The sequence below is a fragment of the Thunnus maccoyii genome, chromosome 12, assembly GCF_910596095.1.
Source record: "Thunnus maccoyii chromosome 12, fThuMac1.1, whole genome shotgun sequence".
Taxonomy (NCBI): domain Eukaryota; kingdom Metazoa; phylum Chordata; class Actinopteri; order Scombriformes; family Scombridae; genus Thunnus; species Thunnus maccoyii.
Window position 1 is genome coordinate 10,792,274 of NC_056544.1, and position 20,063 is coordinate 10,812,336.

Genomic DNA, 20,063 nt, shown 5'->3' on the forward strand with positions numbered 1-20,063 from the left:
ACAGTTTTCATTCAAACATATACACTTCGGGAGACTGCAACATGTGACTGATCCCTGTTCATCTATAGATTACGATTTTACATTTGGTGTAAAATTTTAAGTATTATTGTTTGGGATAATTAAAATAATAATGTAAGCTTTATTTGTATATCACTTTTTAAAACAGAGTCAACGGAATGCTTTACAGAATCAAAAGAATAAGAAAACATGACTAAAACTAAAAAGTACAAAAAAGACAAAAAAGATAAAATATACTTCAGTTAAAAAATTACATTTGAAAAACTTATCAGGAACTTCAGCTTTGTTTCAGCTTGATAACACAATCCTCTTTAACAATTATCCTAAAGACCTTTACATAATTTTCTCAACCTGTGTGAGAGCACATAATCCTGTAATTTATCTTTTCAGAATCAGTTTATTAGCCAAATATGCTGCATACAAAGAATTTGTCTTGGTGTGTGCACCCACAAATGCAACACAGAACATAAAATATAATGAGAGTAAGGTAATAATAATAAGGATGAAATAATGAAATAAACATAGTAGTACTAAAATTAAATGAAAAATTTATTCTATTTACTATTTGTTTATTTATTATCTATTTACAGAATGGTATAATACTTTTAAAATGGGACATAAAACTTTAAATGAAACATTGACTTTACAGAGGAAATATGTGCTACAGACCAAGAAATGGTGTCAAGTGCCAGAAATTCAATATGACGTGCAATAATTAAATGATGTAACAGTGGAAGGTGAATGCAATGTACAATGTTAAGTCCAGTTTGATATAATATATGAAAATGAGCAATGCAGGGATTAAACAAGGGATGTGAGATGTAAAGTGTAACAGTTCAGCTATTATTTTGATTTTAGATTTTATGCAGTAACATGCAAATTCGTAACACTGGCAGGGTACATTTTCAGTTATAACCACTTCTACTTACTTTCAAAGACTCAAAATTCAACATTTAATTTTGACTCAATCGTGAGTTTTATTGTGAAAAGCTTCTCCGGAATTGGTATTTCAACAGTAGCAAGCTTGATGCCTTCCCGCATTCCGCGAAAGACCCGTCTTACTCTGCCTCTAATTGGCTAGTATACGTTACCTTCGTTGGCTAGATTGGTTCAGTTTAGGCACGACGAGAGAGGTGATTGGATCAGAGTAAGAGGGTCACAGCCAATCAGAGGCAGAGGAGGGCGGGTCTTCTCAGAATGCGGGTGGGAAAAAAATAACGCTAGTTGACGTTGGCGAATATCCGCTCGTGTTCGGTTGGTCCGCCTCTCCCTCCCGTCAAAATTCGGCTGTTGTCGTCGCGAAGCGTCCAAGTGGAGGAGGAAAAGAAAAGGAGAGGGGGGAGACTGGTCGTACTAGGAAGCAAAAAAAAAAGTAAACGACAATTAAATATTAACACCACCCGTCAGCGGAAAGTGAAAGCGGCGCGACTCGGCAGCTTTGAAGTCGACACTGTGGTACATGGAGAGCTGGTTTTCCACAGTCTGTGGTGTAAACACATTAGTGTAGTTGTGACATTGCGCCGTGAGCGACAGAGCAGAGGGAAAAGGTCTCCTCCCAGTCTGTTGACGGATACAGTTTGGCTCCAGTGAAAGGAGACACGGCTAAGACCTGACTGTACATTACCCCGGCCAGGTAAGACTGCCATGTGTCTATACACTTGCCTCATTAACAACAACTGTTGCTCCCAATCTGCTCTTGTATATGAGACATATTTACTGTCATTGTTGCCAGCTCTCACAGTTTTCATCCGTTTATACAACTTAATGAGGCACCACAGCTAATTCAAGGTCCACCCATGTTTCATTGCTCATATCTGTGTGAGCAACACATAAATATGAGATTTGGTGTTCAACAGGTGATAGCTGGAACTGAAGGTTTATTCAGCACAGGGCTGTCTGGGGCCTGGTGTCCTGATTATTCCCTACAGGCCCCACCTACTGTGTTTGCCACATAATGAATGATTTTGTAAAACAAATAGATTTTTTTCCAGAGCATTATAACACTTTAACTCATATGTAAACCAGCCACTTCCTTCACATTAGTCGATTATGCAATGGTAATCGCTTGCAACATTGCCAGTGTGGTCCAACATGAAGCAATTGGATTATGAAGCCGGTGTGATGGTTGAAGTGGAGGCCCCACACAGGGAAGAGGCTGAGATGTTTACATGGAGCATCAACAGCTCTGTCGATGTCCCCTGGCCATTAGGAGGACAGAATACAGACCAGCCATTGATAAGGCCAACTCATTAGTACCCCATTCACCACCATCAAGGCCTCCTCTCAACGCCCATCAACATGAGTGGGCCGCACTGCACACACTGGACGCTGAGGACCACACACTTCCTCCCTTCATGCTGACAGGGCTTTGGGTTCGGTGTAACTAAGTTTTATCATGAAGGAGTGAATGGCTTCATGACAGACACCAGCCTTAAGGAAGTGTCGTAGAAAGAGGTGAAGGGGCAGCAACATGCAGAATATGTGAAACACTTGTGTCTCTCTCGTGTACACTCATGACCTACGTATGTCAGTTTCACTGGCAATAGCAGGAAGATGTTTTATTAAAAACGGAGATGATGTCCGCCGTGAACAGTTTCCTTGTCTGATGCTGTCAGGTCTGATCATAAGGCTGTTTGGTGCAATTTCTCTGAACAAACTCTCACCCCCTGTATTAGCAAAATGTGTACATTCACTATTTTTAAAAAAAATTCCTTTCCTTTTGACTGTACAATACTTACTGAGATGTGTGTTTAATGTAGAGGTAAAAAAAAAACCCCTGACCTTTGACATGAAAGTTTTTAAACTCATGTCTCTCTTGACTCTACCAGCTTCGGTGGCATGGGCTGCATTTGGAGTTGTGAGTAGGTTAGTCCGGATTGCTGGCAGGATTTACTATGACGTGTGATGCATGTAAATTGATTAGTAACAGGAAGAGGGGACTAGGTGGTCGAGATGAGGAACAATGACTCGCTTAATGCAAGGATTAGATAAAAAAGGATAGGGTAGGGAACTCCCTGTGCAGCTTGTGATTGAGGGGAGGATCGATGTTAATCTCCTTCCTCTGTCTCCATATGAGTTTAACTTGTGGAACAATGGATGAACTGTTTGTATCATGTGGGAAGTGGCACACGCAGCTGTACCCAATGCTTTAATACCTTATCGGCTAAAAGGCTGTTCTGGAAGCAGCAGCAGCAGCAGTGTGCATCTCCTTTGACACAGAATGCTGCCTGACTCGATTGGCAGCTCCGTCGGTGAGTTTTTGACAAACAGCAGGTTTTGGTGCAGGAGGAAGATGCAGCGCTGGCTGCCGCCTGAGCTTCTCATCTGCCAGGATCTGTTTCCTCATAGTGCTGTGGGACCCCCCCCCCCGCAGGTCTTTCATTGTAGAATGTTTGTTGAAGTATGAGTCGGTGTGTGTTCATGCCTGTGCGTGCTTGCATCAGTGTCCCTAAAGTGATCGTACTACTTCCTTACTGGGCTGAGTGATTCACATATTTTCTCAACATGTGAACACACACACTTAACACACACACACACACACACATACACACACAAATGTCTCTCTCTGTTTCTGACTCTCATGATAATGTAATACATGCTCAGTGAAACAGTTATTTCTGTCATGTATAGGGCTGGGTATGATTTGAATTTTTTTTGGAGTAGAAACAATTAGTTGATTTATTGACAACTGCTTTGGTCACTGATTAATTGTCATTTTTCATGCGAAAATGTCAAACATTAGCTGTTTTCAGCTTCTCAAAAACATAAACAATTCAAACACGTCACCTTGTGCTTTGGGAAATGATGAGAATCATAATGTTTAATTAATCCATAATGAAAATAATTTTTAAGTTTTTGATTCTAGTGCTGATACAATATCTGAGTTTCAGTGCAAAAATTATACTTTGTTACTTTAAGAAATTCAAACATGCTTTTGTAGAAATCACCTTTTCATTTAACAAAAGAAGCCAAACGTTTCAAATGTTAAATGTTGTCAAAACACAAGCAGCTATTTACGGTAGTCACTTTTTTAGCTGCTAATGAAAACAGTATAAAACCGGCAACATTTTTATTCATATCAGCCGCAATCTGATCAAAGAATAAGTGAACAAGATCACAAAATAAACCAGATGTTCAACGCCAGCTTTTGGTAGTAGACAGTTTTGTTCGGGAATATGAAAATACTCTGAGATGATATGACTTTATCAACTGTCAAATGAGATTTTGTTGTTTATACAGTGGCAACTATCCCTTTAATATCTCTGTGTATTTGACCATTGTAGACAGATCAGTCAATGATCAAGACTGCTTCATGGAAATATTGGATTTTTGTTTGATTTTTGCCTCAACATAATTAAGTAACTTAATTTCTCAGGTATATAATATGCTGAGACAATTAATTCTCAAGAAATTTTACTGTATCACAATATACAGTATATTAATATTGTGATATAAAACTACACATACTGAAATATAGTTTAATTCATATTGCCCAATCCTACAGTTGTCAGTTGTGTTTTCAACACATTTTAGTTGGTACAAAAAAAAGACTGAGGTTCAGTCCCACTGTACGTCTCCACAACATGAAAAAAATGTGTTTTTAAACTTTTTCTCTCTTATCCTCTATAATAAATTTAATATAACTACACTGGCACACTAACAAGAACTCCTCAACTTCCGTTCTGCCTGTCTCATCACAAGCTACCCATGATTTTTTGGAGGTATGTAAAGATGTACTGTAGCCCTTAAATGCTTTCCCAAGTTGGTGTTTGTGGTGTGTGTGTGTGTATGCTCTGCATTGTGTGTGTTGGTAGTCACAAGGCCTAGCCTACAGTGGCTGGTTTGCTTGAATTCCACCCTACCCAGGAGCAGATGTACTGAGAGGAGTGGTGGTGACATTGCGGATATACAGTCACACCCATCTGTTGGTTTGGCAGCAGAATTACTAGCCTTCATGAAATACCAGGCATTACTGGATCTTTTTATTGGCTCAGAAGAGACCAACTCAGTGAAATATCTGCTCTAAAGCAGAGACATTTTCCAAGATATTGTTTATTTTCTATCTTTTCTCTTCTGAGTATTAATTAGAAACTAAAGTGAATGAACAGTAAGGATGGATGATAGATGAAAGTCTTTTCACTGCTTGCTTCAGGAAGTAAGGCGCTGTTAGAGCTTGCCAACTAATCAGATTGACATCAACCTCAGATGTAGCCTATACATTTGCCGCGCTGAGCAGGAAATGTTGTCATAGCAACCATGTCAGATAAGGTAAGAAAGGTAAGTTAAGAAAGACCTAATTTCTCCTCATTACCGTAAATGTGTCAAGTTTTTTTGATTCTGATTTGTTGTCACAGATTTGTCACGATTTATTTCTTTCTGCTCGTCCTCCTCCACCTTCTTCATCGTCTACCTCTAATTCCTACAAGAGACTAGTCACAGGCAAGCTAACAATGGCAAAAAACTGTTTTTACAGTGCAGAGCTTCTATAGCCATGTTTGTCAGTCTGAGAGGAGGAGACGGGTGACACACAGAGAGGTAGAACTGGCGTCTCCACCCAAACAAGGAGCACCTAAAATCCATGTGGGAGGAGAAACCAAGGAATGCTTTGTTACCACAACTTCCTCCTCACAGCTACAAAGCTCATCTTAAAGGCCCTGTGTCATTCTTAAATCAATCTACTATGCATCATCTTCTGCAAATAGATGCAGTGTGGTAAAAAGTTGAAGCCAAATCAACGAGGGCTGCTGCAACTAACAATTCTTTTTATCATTAAACTGTCAATTTCTTTTCATTTGCTCACATTGACATCTTTACTTTTTTGTTTTGTCTGACTAGCAGCTGCAAACCCCTAAATATCATTATTTACAATAATATGGAGGCTTACTGTGTATGTATGTATATAAGGAAAAATGTAGCAAATCTTTTAAAAGCTGGAACCAGTGAATGTTTTGCATTGTTGATTAGTTTTCAGTTGATCAACTTCTCAGTAAATCAACACTTTTTTTTTTCTTTTTGACCCTACAAACAGCCACAATCATCGACTCTAATTGACTGACACCAGCTGCTTTTTAATCATTGACATGCTGAGTGGAGGCTCTGCAGCCCAAATGCTGCATAGTTGCCTGATTATAAAGATTTAGTATCTTTTAATAGTGAGGTAAAACAATAAAGTCCATGTTCAGTCTTGATGGAAAATTATATTTAAGCAATAACACCTAACAGCTGTTTGGTATGTTGTGACCTGCCAGTGCTTAACAAGCGCTGGGGGCCTGTGACGGCATGTTATGAGCTAAAACGGGTTTTTATAGGAATATTTTTAAGGATGCAACAGTGTTGTCTGTAGAGTAAAGCCAGTGTGCTGTCTTTGCATGATGCTTTTTGCTGTATGCATCTTAAAATGTGCAAAAAACTATGAGGGATTTAGAGTCAACAAGTCAACTCAACAGTGCCATCTTGAGTCAGTCTTTCTTTTTGTACTTTCAGCAGGTGAATTGGTTTTTTGACTAGTATTGCTTAGTCAGAGGTCAAAGTTACTGTTAGGTCTTTTTATTTTGTGCTAGATTGATGGTAGTTTTTTTTTTCCGTGCTGTAAAAGCTTATTATATCGCTGCCATCAACCAGCCAGTTTGCAAGGCTTGAACTACTGTAATGTCAAATAACTACATTTAACCACTTATATTGCATTTTAGCACTGACTTTGCAAAACATTTTAGCAGTGAAAGAATTATACTTTTAACCAAGCCCCATTACAAACCCTTCGGGGAAACAGACAGCGACATTTCAGTCGTAAGACAAGTGTTTTTGCTCAGGTTGTTCAGTGGGCCTCAGATGGTTGTCAGTACATTGCTGTTTGCTCTGCTCTGATTGGACAGGCAGAAGGAAGCAGATAAGATAGGTGTGTTTAGAGTGTAAACTAGGTTGAAGCTCCTCGCAGACACTGATCTGAGGTTAGATTAGTGACTGTCCCTCAAACTGTCAAGGTTAGTAAATTAGCTGCAAAGTTGATTGCTCGTCAGTAATCAAGATCATGCCACCAGTAAGTTCAAGAGTGAAACTAAGCAGAGATGAGGGAAAATTTAGAAATGAATGATTAATTAGTAAAGTTGTTATATTGCAGGCTTGTGACTGTGAATGATCATGGTTCTTAATAACAACACCTGTGCTTATTTAATTCCTTTTTACAACATGTGAATGATGAGAATTTACAAATATCAAATTAAAATGAGATAGTTGCAAATATATATGACCAAACTGAAATGTGTACATATAATGTTTATGTGTCAGGTGTGTGTGACTGTCATAAACAACTTTTTATACAACAAGAAGCCACTGTTTTTAACATTAACTTGAAAACCACTGCTTTATATGGAGGTCCGACACTGACAAAAGGCACAAGCTATCAAATAAGTGAAAAATACATCAATTAATAAAACTGTTAGTCAAATAATTAGAATGTGGAAGAATGAGAAAAGAAAAGAAGTATAAAGCTTTTTATTTTTCATTTAACCTGCAATCAGTTGTCAAAAATGGAGAAATTGTTATTTTTTGCTTTGCCACTGTTGATAAAGTTTAAGTGTATTTTATTCAGGTTTTCTCAACACAAGATTGAATTGAGTGTATTGTCAACATCATGTCAGTTAAGACATATTTCCTAGTAGTGCTGGAACGCTACAATTTTGATGATCAGATTTAAGTCATTTATGAGGCAAAAATGCTAAAATTTGCATTCCATTTTTTTATCATTGTAAATTGAATGTTTGATTTTGGACTGCTGGTCAGACAAAACAATCTATTTGAATACATCACCTTGAACCTCCCGTAGATTTTAATGGGCATTTTCCACCATTGTCTGCCTTTCTTTTTAGATTCTATTATTTATTTATAAATCAAAAATAATTGACACATTAATTGATAATAAAAATAATCGTTTCAACTCGATTTCTAACTTCACTTCCAACTTTTCATATATGTATATGAATACACTTTAAATTTATATTGCAAAAAAAAAAAAAGACAGATTGAGCCTTTACCTGGACATCAGATGCCTTATTTAGAATTTGAAGGTCGAAACATGGTGTAGTCCAGCTTGACAGGGCTCTGTGTGTGTGTGTGTGTGTGTGTGTGTGTTTATGGTCATAAGGGCGGTGAACAAACAGGAGAATAATGTGTAAATGATGAGAAGAAGTGTGGAGTGAAGGTTATTTATATAGTAGGTCAGCAGTGACAACAGAATCTCTATTTTTAGGCTCAGTGTCATCTTCAAACTGCCACATGCAGGTACGTATCTCTGTTGTCCACCAGCTGTTCAACTTGACTGTTTTACTGGAGAGACGGGAGGGAGCAAATGCTGCAAACTCCTGATACTTGGGGTATTATTAGGTTCGTCCAAAGGAGTGTTAGTACAACTTTCTCTGATTTCAGACGGATTATGGAAAGGAAATAGATGTTTTTCTCCTCTGAGTAACTTGTATTGCTATCAAATCAAAACAACGTGTCGGTGCCAACTTCTCAAGAACAAAAACACCAGTATGAAAAAGTTTGAAAGTCCCAAGAGTGATCAGCAGGAGGATACATCTCTTGCTTTGTGGTCTGATGCTCTGCTTCCTTCTCAGTGGTAATGTCACAGGAGTGGATGATGTTTGGCAGTGTCTTAACACCCGACAGCCATCTGTAGGAACAAATGAATAGTGTGTCTCCCACAGAATATTAAGCCTTAAAGCACATTTTGTGGGATTTTCTTTGAGAACCATGTGTGTGTTTTTTAAATACTTTGCATAATTTGAAGTCAGCCCCTTGAGTGGTGGTAAGCGAAAGGAAGGACTGTGATACGTTTTCAGTGTAGTGAGAATTGTTTTGTCAATTATAAAGTTAGCTGGAAAGGACAGTGGATGGGTTTGAGTAGACAGAAGCACCTTATTGAATACTGATAATGACTTGGGACTCGGAGGACTAAACAGTCGTGAAATGTAACGTTGAAAACAAAGTGTTTGTGTATCAACAAATTATCCTCCACAGATCTACAGTTCCTTCTCTCTGTCACATGGTGGTGCTCTCTGGCTGCTCTCTGATGTTCCTCCCTCTAGCTGCTGGCTGCTTAGAAGATGTTCAGTGGTGCAGCTTAAAAGTGTACATGTGACGAGTTGTCTGTGTACTTTGAGGTTGCTCTTTAACATCACTAACAGTTTTAAATTCAAGTGTTAAGTTGAAAGCCAACTTTTCTGTATGCCCCCCCCCCCCCATGACAATTAAACCAATTATCTCTCTCTCTCTCTCTCTCTCTCTCTCTCTCTCTCTCTCTCTCTCTCTCTCTCTCTCTCTCTCTCTCTCTCACACACACACACACACACACATACCATCTGTCACTCTGGTATGGACAGGTGGTTCCAACATACTGTCGCTTCTATTAAAATTGCCCATTATACTTTCTGTCTGTTCTCACGAGAATGACAGAATATGTGTGATGTGTGAGTGTTTGTGTGTATGTCGCACCTGTGACGTGAGTCAGTTTTCAGTGATCTGTCCTGCAGGACAGCTCAGATAGTGTATGTAAACCTCTGTAGATCATTTTGCCATCTGGATTATTTACTGGAAGGACTATATAGTAACCAACACAAGCAGAGTGTCGTTAACACTGACACATAGGGCCGACAGGTGAGGTCATTGTCTAGATCATCTGCTGTTTATTGGTAACCTACCTCAGAGGGTTTCCTGACATGGTTACAGTATCATAGTGACGCTGATAATAATAATAATAATGATAACATGTTTATTTAAACTTAATGTATATTTAAGACTCCAGTACACAAATAAGGCAAAAACAATTACAACATCTCAGAGTATGAGCAAAGATGAGAAGAAAAAAATGAAGGTAATGATCAAAGTAAAGTCATGTAAAGAAAAAATTAAATCAAATTAGATTAATTATTATTAAACAGAATAGCAGATGACATCATTGAAACAATATTAACACTTTTACAGACCGAATCTTCTATATTTTAGATCTTAAAAATGAATAATTTTCTCAAAATAGTATAATTTCCCCCCAAATGATCTTAATTTTGCAATATCATGTATACCTTATACATATACATACATACATTTACTTCATGTATGCATTTCAGAATAATTGACACCTTATTGCCATGACATTCTTTACCCTCTAGAAAAGGTGATTATTTCAGGGTTTATAACACTTTCCAGTAAAGTTGAGGTTGCAGGAATGTTACGTGAAACCATCTTTCTGTCTGGTTGGACTGGTCAAAGTGCTTTCAAGTACTCCCACTCACAGGAAGGCGCACCTTTTTGTAAGGACACAACTCACCTCACTAATGTTATTTCCTCTGACATACACAGTATTTCATAAGACTGTAGCCCTAATATGGGCACATCCTGTTAGATAGGGAGAGAGTCCAGCCGTCGTAAAGCGGCTTCCTGTCAGACAGGTAAGATTGACTAGGATATGACTTCCTGTGTGGTGCTGTGGCAGCAGCATGTCCTCTGAAACTAACTGGAGGAAAGTTTAAGATGCAACAGAAGCGTGTAGTCCAGCTTAAAAGAGGCTCCAATCACAAATGAAGCATTCATAATAGTGGAATCAGTGCAAATTCAGCTGTGTGTGTGTGTGAGAGAGAGAGAGAGTGTGAGCGGGTAGGAGAAACAGTGTCACTTTGATGGATTCTTTCATTTCTTTAGAGGCCTTTATGAGTCTATGGGGAAATTAGCTGGCAGCTCAAACAAAGGCCAGTGTGTGTGCTTGTAGTCGGGACCCTGGAAAAGAGCTTGACACCTGTAGGAGAGGGGGACGCATCCACAAGTGTGTGTGTCACACGTGTTGCTGGTTGAGAGAAGAAATTGCACCCCTTTTTGTTGCCTTAAAGTCCTTGGGCCCCAAAGTTTTTGTCTGGTGCCACACTATGTTTTTGTGTTTAGAACAAGCAGAAACAGGTGTCAGAGAGATGCACAGTCACAGCCTGTCTCCTTTTTCACAGTCTCCTCGGTGTCGGAAATCAGGTGCCTCATTCACACTCTTGTCAAATTCATCCACGTTTAAAGAGCTCCAAGGCTTTGCCTGGCTATGATTTATAGTCATTTTACTCTGGTGTGGTGCGCGGTGGAACAAGACCTCACATTTTGTCCAGAAATTATTCTTGTACAGTGGCTCCTTGTGCAATTACCTCCTGAACCTGAACTGAGACAAATAGGCAATGTTCTCTCTCCACGGGCGTCTTATTTGAAAACTAGACAGTTATCTGATTGTGTGCAACAATTTTTTTTTCTCTCGCCGGGAGCAATCAGCGTCGTCATCTGCATTGCAGACATTTCATACTGGCTGTATTTGGACAAAGTGAGTACACCTCTGTGTTCACACAGTCCTGTCTATGTTGAAGACTTCTTACTTCTGTCTCAGATTTTCTACTTTCTACCTTGAGATGTGACCTTGTGAGAGTTTAAAAAGACACATATATTGGCCAAGCTGCTTTCTGTGTGCAGCTTTAATGTTTTTAAATCAATTACTCCTCATCATAAATTGCCCTTTTATTGTTGTTCATTTGCTGGTGTAGCCATTCCCTGAACTTTCTTAACTGCTGCATTGACACAGACGTGACTATGAATAATAAACGTAATTCTCCAATGCAGATGGAAGTGTGCGCGGTCCCTTCTGAGAAAAACGAAACTACTTACATGAATGAGACAGGTGGACCTATAGTTGACCTTCTTTTGCTCAGAATGCATCGAGCATGAAGAGAAAGGAAGTAAAGGGAGACGGAGGGAGGATGAGGATCATTTTTGAAGGGGTTCAGGGTGGGCTGCAGAGGAAGTGGCCTCAGTGTGACCCACAGTGTGAGCCTCTTCCTCCACCCGACATGTCTTTGAAACTGTGAGATGAACAGAGTCGCAGTGGTTGGAGGGAGGTGCAGCCATTCATGTGGCTCCTGATTAATAGCATCTCCTTTGTGTGTGTGTCTGTGTGTATGTGTATGTGTGTGTGTGTGTGTGTGTGGGGGGGGGGTTTGTAAGTCAATCTGGCTGTGTCTCAAAGTGTGTCTGACCCTAGTCTTGATGTATTTTTTTTTTTAACTCTCATGTCTTGCATTCTTAAATGTCTTGTAACCATATCCAGTCCCGTCATTTCTCATTTGCTTTCATTTAATCAGTTTTGGTTTTTGCTCTTAGAAATACATCAGCAGACTAGAAAGTTTTAAATGATGCAATGGGGGAATTCAGTTCATTCCCCACTTTCCCTTTTTGCACTCTTCCTCTGTATGTAACTTTGAAAATGTTTGTAAAACAAAACCAAAAGTACTTTTGACTTTCAGTGCATGACTTGGATTACTGTGACCTGCAGACACCCTGGATGTCCCGTGTGCAACATCATGAGTGACATCAGGACTGTTTTACCTTATTTTGGGTGACTTTGCTTTAATTTTAAGTCGTCATGAAATTCCTTCTCGCATTTGTCTAAACCAGATACATGTTAGTTAATGGACAGAAAATGAATCAGCAACTACCTTGATAATGGATTAATTTGACTGATTTTTACTGAATGGGACCTTGGGGTTTAGGATATTGTGATAGGCATTTATCATCATTTTCTGAGATTTTATAAATCAAACAATGATTGATAAATCAAGAAAATAATCTGCTGATCATTGGTTAATAAAAATAATCATTAGTTGTAGCCTTAGACTTGTCACACTGCAGATTGTCTGAATCCTGATGGAATCTTATCAGGAAAAGTACATATAATATAAATATAAAAGAATGAATGAATAATAGTACCTATATTATAAATCCATTGTCTTCCAATCTATACAGCTACACTCACTTGCCTTCTTGTTATAGTTGTGTATAATCTTTACACCTATTTCTTCAAGCAAACTAAAATAAACTCTTGAGATTTTTTTTTTTTTTAATCACTTTTTCCTGTAAACAGTGTGACACAGCTTTACTTTCATTTCTACTCTGATGTCTTGTTCTTTCTGGCCTTGGCCTTGTGGCCCCCGCAGCGTCGACTGAGACCTTCAACTCTGCCATAAAGTGATCATAAAATCAGTTACCTGGCCTTTGAAACAGTAGATGCTTACAGAGTTTTTGTAGGAATGTAGTCTGATAGCAGTGTTTCTCTGAGGGTGATTGCTGTGGGGTGGTGGTGGTGGTGCTAACTTTGGAGCTAACTCTCTTCACTTTTCCAGCAGTTGGAGAAACAACAGACATGACTTTTCTTTGTGTTGAGGAGCTGCAGAGTTTATTAACTGACACACTGTAGTCTGTACTGTACATTTACTGCCAGATTGACAACTTACTGCTAAGATTTTCCTCTGCTCAACTATTATTCACCGTTACTTTTCTGCTGCTTGCTCAATCACACACTCCCTATGCACACACAGGGCATTGCCCTATTCCTTAAAAGGAGCTACGCTACCAAGGGTTTGTCACGCAACCACACAGAGGTTGACACACATTTCAGAACAGCACTGCACAGAGGCTCCCAAGTGTTATTGATTTCCAAATGAATGGATATTTGGCGTTATTTTTGGCATTAAAAACATTGTTTTGGCCTTGAGGGAATTCTTGTTGGCCTGGCAACCTGCCAGGCCTGTACACTTAGAGGAAACACTGCTGATAGTACTAATCAGTTTGGAATTGGCAGTCAATCAAGTGTTCATATCTCTCAGATATTAACACTTACAGTGCTTTCCTGTTTGCAGCCGTGTCAATACTCCAATAATGTCATTTGTCAGAGTGACTGTTGCATTTGTCCAACTGTAACTCGTGAGATTAGACATCAGCGCTACCCACTTGATCCCACAGACACTTTCCACTAACTTCTTCCTGTTTGTGTGTGTGTGGGGGTGCATGGGTTCCTTCTTCTCATGTAACTTGTCTTGAGTGGTCACATGTAGTAATCTGTCTGCTACCCACATGTCTGTCATTCCTGTCCTTGTTTGTTCAGAAATGTCCCTCCTCACTTGCAGATAACGTGGATCATTGGGTCCTGAACTGCATGCAGTCAGTGCTAAAGATAAAGACACCATGAGAACATGTTTCATAGTTCATCACTCTTAAAGTTATCCCACTGAGTGTTTTGTAGTTGTGCTTCTTCATGAGAAAAGCAACAAAGCCTCACATTTGAAAGGCTGTGCAGTGCTACCAGTTACAGAGTCTTGGACTGTTCCCTGTTGTTTAAAATAGACCAATGCTTATGGGTACTTTATGACTTTCAAACTATTATGAGGCCCAGCCCCCCCAATTTAAGGTGTTTAGGATTTCAGCTCTCTGATATCCTCGTTATTGTGGTCCCTGTATATCTCAAGCCCTCCGTTCTTTCCACTTATCAAAGTGCAGAGATGACAAACAAACAGAGGAAACTGCTCAGACCCAGGAAAGAAAATGATATCCACACTGTCCCAGTCGGCCTGTTGAACTCTGACCTGCGAGAACAAAGGTCAGCAGTTTGTAGACAAATAAATTTCACCCCGAGAGAGACACACCAGAGTGAGCATAGCTTCTCAAATGTCTGCTGATTTAGTGAGGCAGTGGAAAAACATTGACTAATGTCTCGTGCAACAGGATATATGAGTACTCTGAAATGTGCATGCAGGTGCTCACATGTTCTCTTGCTTCCAACTTTTATTTTCAATGCTTTATTTGCATTTTATGATGAGCATGTTGTCTCAGTTTTTTTGGAGAACTTCCGTGTTTTCACCCTGCAGGGAACAGACTTGTTTACAAGTTGGCTGATTATAATTTAAATACTTGCTCAGCCTTTTGGAGAGCGACTCAGAAAATAAGGCCCATCACAAGAGCACAATGTGACATCTTGACATCAGCTGAAAGCACAAGGTTTACCATCATATGTTACAAAGAAAAGCAGCAAAGTCTTATATTTGAGAAACTGGAGCCAGCAGATTTTGGCATTTTTGCTTGAAATATTTAAACAAAAAATTGATTATCGAAATTTGATATCAAAAATAGTTGCCAATTAATTTTCTGTCAATCAATGAATTTAATAATAGTTTAACTCCACAGTGACGTGTTAAATGTGTTTACGGCCATTTGTTCTTAGTATGCTGTTCTTGCTGTTGTTTATAGAAATGCTTTGTGTGAACATGTCTCACAATGAAATATGGTACTCCACAGCTTTATCTCTCCTTTACCTTGGAAGTAGCATGGGACATTTCTAGTGGATGCCCCAAACAGGAGATTTTATTGAATTCAATGGGGACTTTTGCCACTATATAAAATGAGAAGGGGTTTTTTTTGTGGAAGTTTTCTGATGATATACAAAGCTCATATGCTTTCTCTCTCTCTCACTCTCTCTTTGTTTCTCTCTCTCTCTCTCTCACTTTCCACCCCTCCTGACAGAGGAAATCATGCCGCCTGCATTTTTCCACCACTAATCCCTTTGTCCTGTTTTACAAGGTTGTTGGCTGCTATTGATTTCAGAGCTGACTTTTATTGTTCTTTGTATATATAGTCTTTTGCCCTCACTTGATCATTGCAGTGCAAGCCTGCTTATTAACACTGAACATATTGAGTATACACAAACACACACGCAATATTTTTCTCACATGCACACACACTTCACCCCATTTATATCCCCCTGTGACTAATCCCGTTTCCTCTTTAGTTGAAAAACAAACTCTCCTTTATGACCTTTTACGTTGTTTTCTAATGAACTGAGTGACGTCCAAGCCATTATCAATTATTCCATCCATGCACGCTGTTGTTTAACCCTTCCTACTTCAGCTCCAGCAGGGAGGAGGGGACATATGATGGCCAGCTAGCAACATTATGGACCTTTGGCCTTCTCAGTTCCATTTTTGTCACAGTGGTAATGTACATGTAGTCAGAGCAGCTCAGGGGTGGAGGCTGGAAAGACTGAACACGTTTGTTTATTGTTCCATATAGGCAGGGCAGTGTTGGGATCCATTGTGTAGTATCTCTCTGCCTTCGTCATGAATAGTAGCTTTCAGAGGCAAGAGGGACTGAGGCGAAAGGCAAAGGACTCACAATAGCTTTAAGTTTTATGGCGTTCCTGTCGCCAGTAGCAGATTTTTGGCATGAGACCAAATGCAACATACACACAGCTGCACCGCTTGCTCACTCACACATACACACACACACACACACACTCACTCTCTTATCTCTCTCTCAGTCTCAGTCGCAAGCACACGTCTTTTTCTACAGCTCTCTGCCCCACCATTCATTCCTTCCCTGCATCCATTTCCAGCAAACTCCACTCAGTTTGCACTAAGCTTTCTTTTGTGCAGTTTTCGACAACAATGCTGTTTGTTTTCTGAGGGCAGAGCAGAGAGACGCTGCCTGGCAGCCTCTCTGCCTAGGTCGCCTGTGTCTCCTGCATGTCACCCTCTGTGCGTCTGCAGTGACGTCTGAAGGGCATTATCTGCCATAGGCCTCTGTTTGTTTTGGGCTGCTCTGGGCTTGATAATGGCCCATTACTGGGGAACCAGAGGCTCCTAGTCACCTCGGTGGAAACTGCAGAGACCTTGGTAATCTGGATGATACCCAGCTGGCATTCAGCTTGGTAATAGTTAGCTACTGCTGGAGAAGTTAGAAGCTGAAAGCGGCTCAGCAGTAGCCAGCAACAATACAGGCCTGTTGGCTATTTTTAGTGCATACTCTAGCTGCTAATGATATCACTGAGGCGCTGACTGCCCTCTGAGTCTGTTTTTGTGTTCCCAGACGCCCGGCATCCTGTGTGTAAAGCCAGGAGATGTGTCTGAATACTTGTTGAGCATCAACAAAAGTCTTGTACAGAATTGGCTCATTATGTCCGGCCCCTCCCGTGGAAAGAATGCAAGGAGTTCGGTTGGCAGTTACATCAATGGAAAAGAGAAACATGTTCTTGTCAACCTTTGCTCTCACTTTCAATCTGTCTTTGTACCTCTTGCAGTTTTTCTTTGTTCTTGTTCTCTCTGTCTGACATATGAATTAGCCCCTTGAGATGTAGAAGGGTTATAACAGGTTGTCTGATGATATGAAATATATAATTTAGCCATGTCTTTCGTATCTGCACAACACTATTAACTGGACTGTTGATATAAAAAGTTGCAGAAAATCACAGCCCAAGCCTTTCTCTGTTATTAATACTTGTGCTACTAAACCTGCATGAATACCAACTGATGATTATTCTCCATCAAGTAATTTGTTGTGATTAATCGATTAATTAGAAAAATTTAAAAATTTTAAAAATTTCACCAGTGTGGTGTCACCAAATAACTTTTATTCATTCTATAGACCAAAACACAAAGATATTCAATGTACGATATAAAAAAGAGACATGAAACAAATCCTCACATTTTGAGAAGCGGGACACATTATAAAACATTAACTGATTATCAGAAATGTCAGTAAAGGATTCGACCAATCTTTTCTGCTCTCAACCCAACAATAATTGTTGAAGCAGGGGCACCGTCTCATCGTTTAGTAGGCGCCACCCATGATAGTTTCTGTAAATAAAGCTCACAGTGTTCAGTGTTCTGATCTGATGTCCGTACGCCGGCCCATCTCTACACCTGCTGCAGGTGTCCATTAGACCTTCACTCGCCTACACTACACTTACACTACATTCCCCCTAACACTTAAACCACACTACACCCACATTTAGGATTACACAACTGATGATTTGCAATCTCAACAATAGCCTAACAGCATGGCTGACCCTGCCAGCTTGAAACGTCCTGCTCAGCAGTTCAGGAATCATATTTTACCACCCGACTCATTGCTGTCGTAGGAGAGATAGAGTAAGTCAAGGACAGGAGTTTTTTTTTTTTTAAGAATTGCAATAAATCTCTGCTGCAGCACTACTCTGCAAGTCTAAATTAGGCAACATTAGTCAAGTAGATGAGTGTGTGTTTTGTGCTGTAATTAGAGATTGCCCAGAGAGAGATTGTCTCATTTCAGCATGTGAATTCTCGCCTCTGCATAATCCAAACATAGCAGAGTGCTGCCTGCCCCCCTGTGTTATCACTGCTATCTGTCATTATGTCAGGCAGAGTCCTTGACACACATGCTACTGTACGTCCACATAATCCTGTTCTAATTATCATCATGTTTAAGGACATTAGTTAGCTCACTTTGCTTGCTATCTCATGGATGTGCTCACCTTATCTAACTGTCTTGACATGCAGCTTCTTATTTTTGTTGCAAAGTGTTTTTGAACACTTTGAGTTCACAATAAACTGGGCTGACTTCATGTAATTTCTGCATCAGAACTTGTCAGCCATCTAGTCTGTGCTTCTGCTAAAACAAAGCATCATTCATAGTTTATTTGGACGGGAATGAGCCTTGAGTAATTGCGCATGAATTTAGGATTTAGAAATCCTGCTGAAATGAGTCCAGTCTAGTCTTCTGTCTAGACACTGTGCTTCTGTGCTACAGTATGCTGGATTGTTTTCTAATCCTGCGAAACCACAGAACTTACAGGATTGTGCAGTTTGCACAAGAACTTACTGTATGGAGGTTTAAGTTTAACTGCAAGTTTTTCATGGTGATGCAGAAATAACACAGAGTTGTGTTATTTGTAGTGCCGTATGTTTAACCTGGACAACTTTCCATTAACCTTTGCACAGCCCTGTAGCTCTTCCAGGAAATTTCTGCTTACACAGGAAGAATGGATACCCCTTCAGCCAATCACAATCTGGCTTTCTCACGGACCGGCGTAGAGAGCACTGTATTTCCTAGTATTCCCTTTGTACTGAGTGTGCAGCCAGTGGCCTGGGCGGGGACCTGTCAGCTTCACTTATCTCAGCGGCCATACCTGCCGCTCTCGGGTGGTGCTGCAGCTCTGCCTCTCAACATAGTTCGCCCTAAACCACAGTATGATCTAGTTTTCTGCTTCCCTCAGCTGTCTTTTCTTAACTGTGTGTGCAGCTGATAAACCAGGCCTTCTTTTTATATAATGCCTACTTCCTACTCTTACTGCAAACTGCACATTGTTGGTGCCAACAACACTGGAGAGATGGGTCAGAGAATAAAGTGGCAATAAAGTGTCCTTTATTTAGGAAAGTGTAAACATCCAACAATGGCTCATTGGTCATAACTATTACTGAAACAGTTAAGTTGTGCTGCAGTGGAAAAAGAAAACAACTTTTCTGTTTCTTGCAGGGAGTCAGGACACCTGACAGCTGTTTTATGATGATTTATGGTCACTCAGAACTGGTTGTTACGACGTGCTGTCTGACGTTGGAAATCAAATATGTTTATAGTTCTGAACGACTTCACTCAAAGTTGAAGTGAAAAGCCGACCATCACAGAGAGAGGAGGGGAATGAGGAGACGCAATATTGTTTAAATATGGAGATGACGGCACATATTTTAATAAAAAAGACGGCAGTTACACTACATGAGCATGGGTAACCGGGGTAACCAGGGTAACTTTGCCAAGGCAGCGAGCATACATCCATAAGCACGCTACAGCTAAGTGGTGCACTGCCAAAATGTTCCGAGTTGAACTCATGCTGGAGATTATTGTTCCACACATTGGAGTGAGTGGATTATTGAACTATTTTGACTGAATGGTTCGGGACGAATACATAAACCATTACACCCTGTTTGGGTCTGTTGACACACTGAGTAGAATTTGAAGTAATTTGTGCAGTTTCTAGTGCAGATGACTTATGAAACTCCTCTACCCATCTTCAGACTTCAGTTTAAATCGTCCCTGTTTTCCCAGGTGAACAAAACTGTCATGATATTTCTAGTTTCAGCTGCATGACAGAAGCTGCCAAAGAAACCACCCACTAACAGCAACTTCGTTCTTTCTGCTGGTGGGAAAGCAGTGATGTCACTCTGGTGGTTCTCACAGTATGAACAAGAGTTTGCCCACACCATCTCCTCCCTGCCTCACCCCTTTCTCTTTCACACACACCAAAAAACTCAGCAGAGTCTCTCCCTCTGGCTCATAAACACAATCCCACTTTACTCAGCAACAGGACTGATGACTGAGGATTACTGAGTTTGATAAGCACGGTAACCGAGTGAGAACGAGTCAGTGTTTATAGTAAAGTGAAGAAGACTGCA

General features: G+C 40.0%; 1 protein-coding gene across 1 annotated transcript in view; it reads left to right on the plus strand.

Annotated features, from left to right (window-relative positions):
- Nucleotides 1-1,216: 1,216 nt before the first annotated feature.
- Nucleotides 1,217-20,063, plus strand: part of gng12a (guanine nucleotide binding protein (G protein), gamma 12a) — a 28,802-nt gene continuing 9,955 nt past the window's right edge. The window contains exon 1 of the mRNA XM_042429924.1: nucleotides 1,217-1,651. The gene's annotated coding sequence lies outside the window, so the exon portion shown is untranslated. The remainder of the gene's footprint in view (nucleotides 1,652-20,063) is intronic.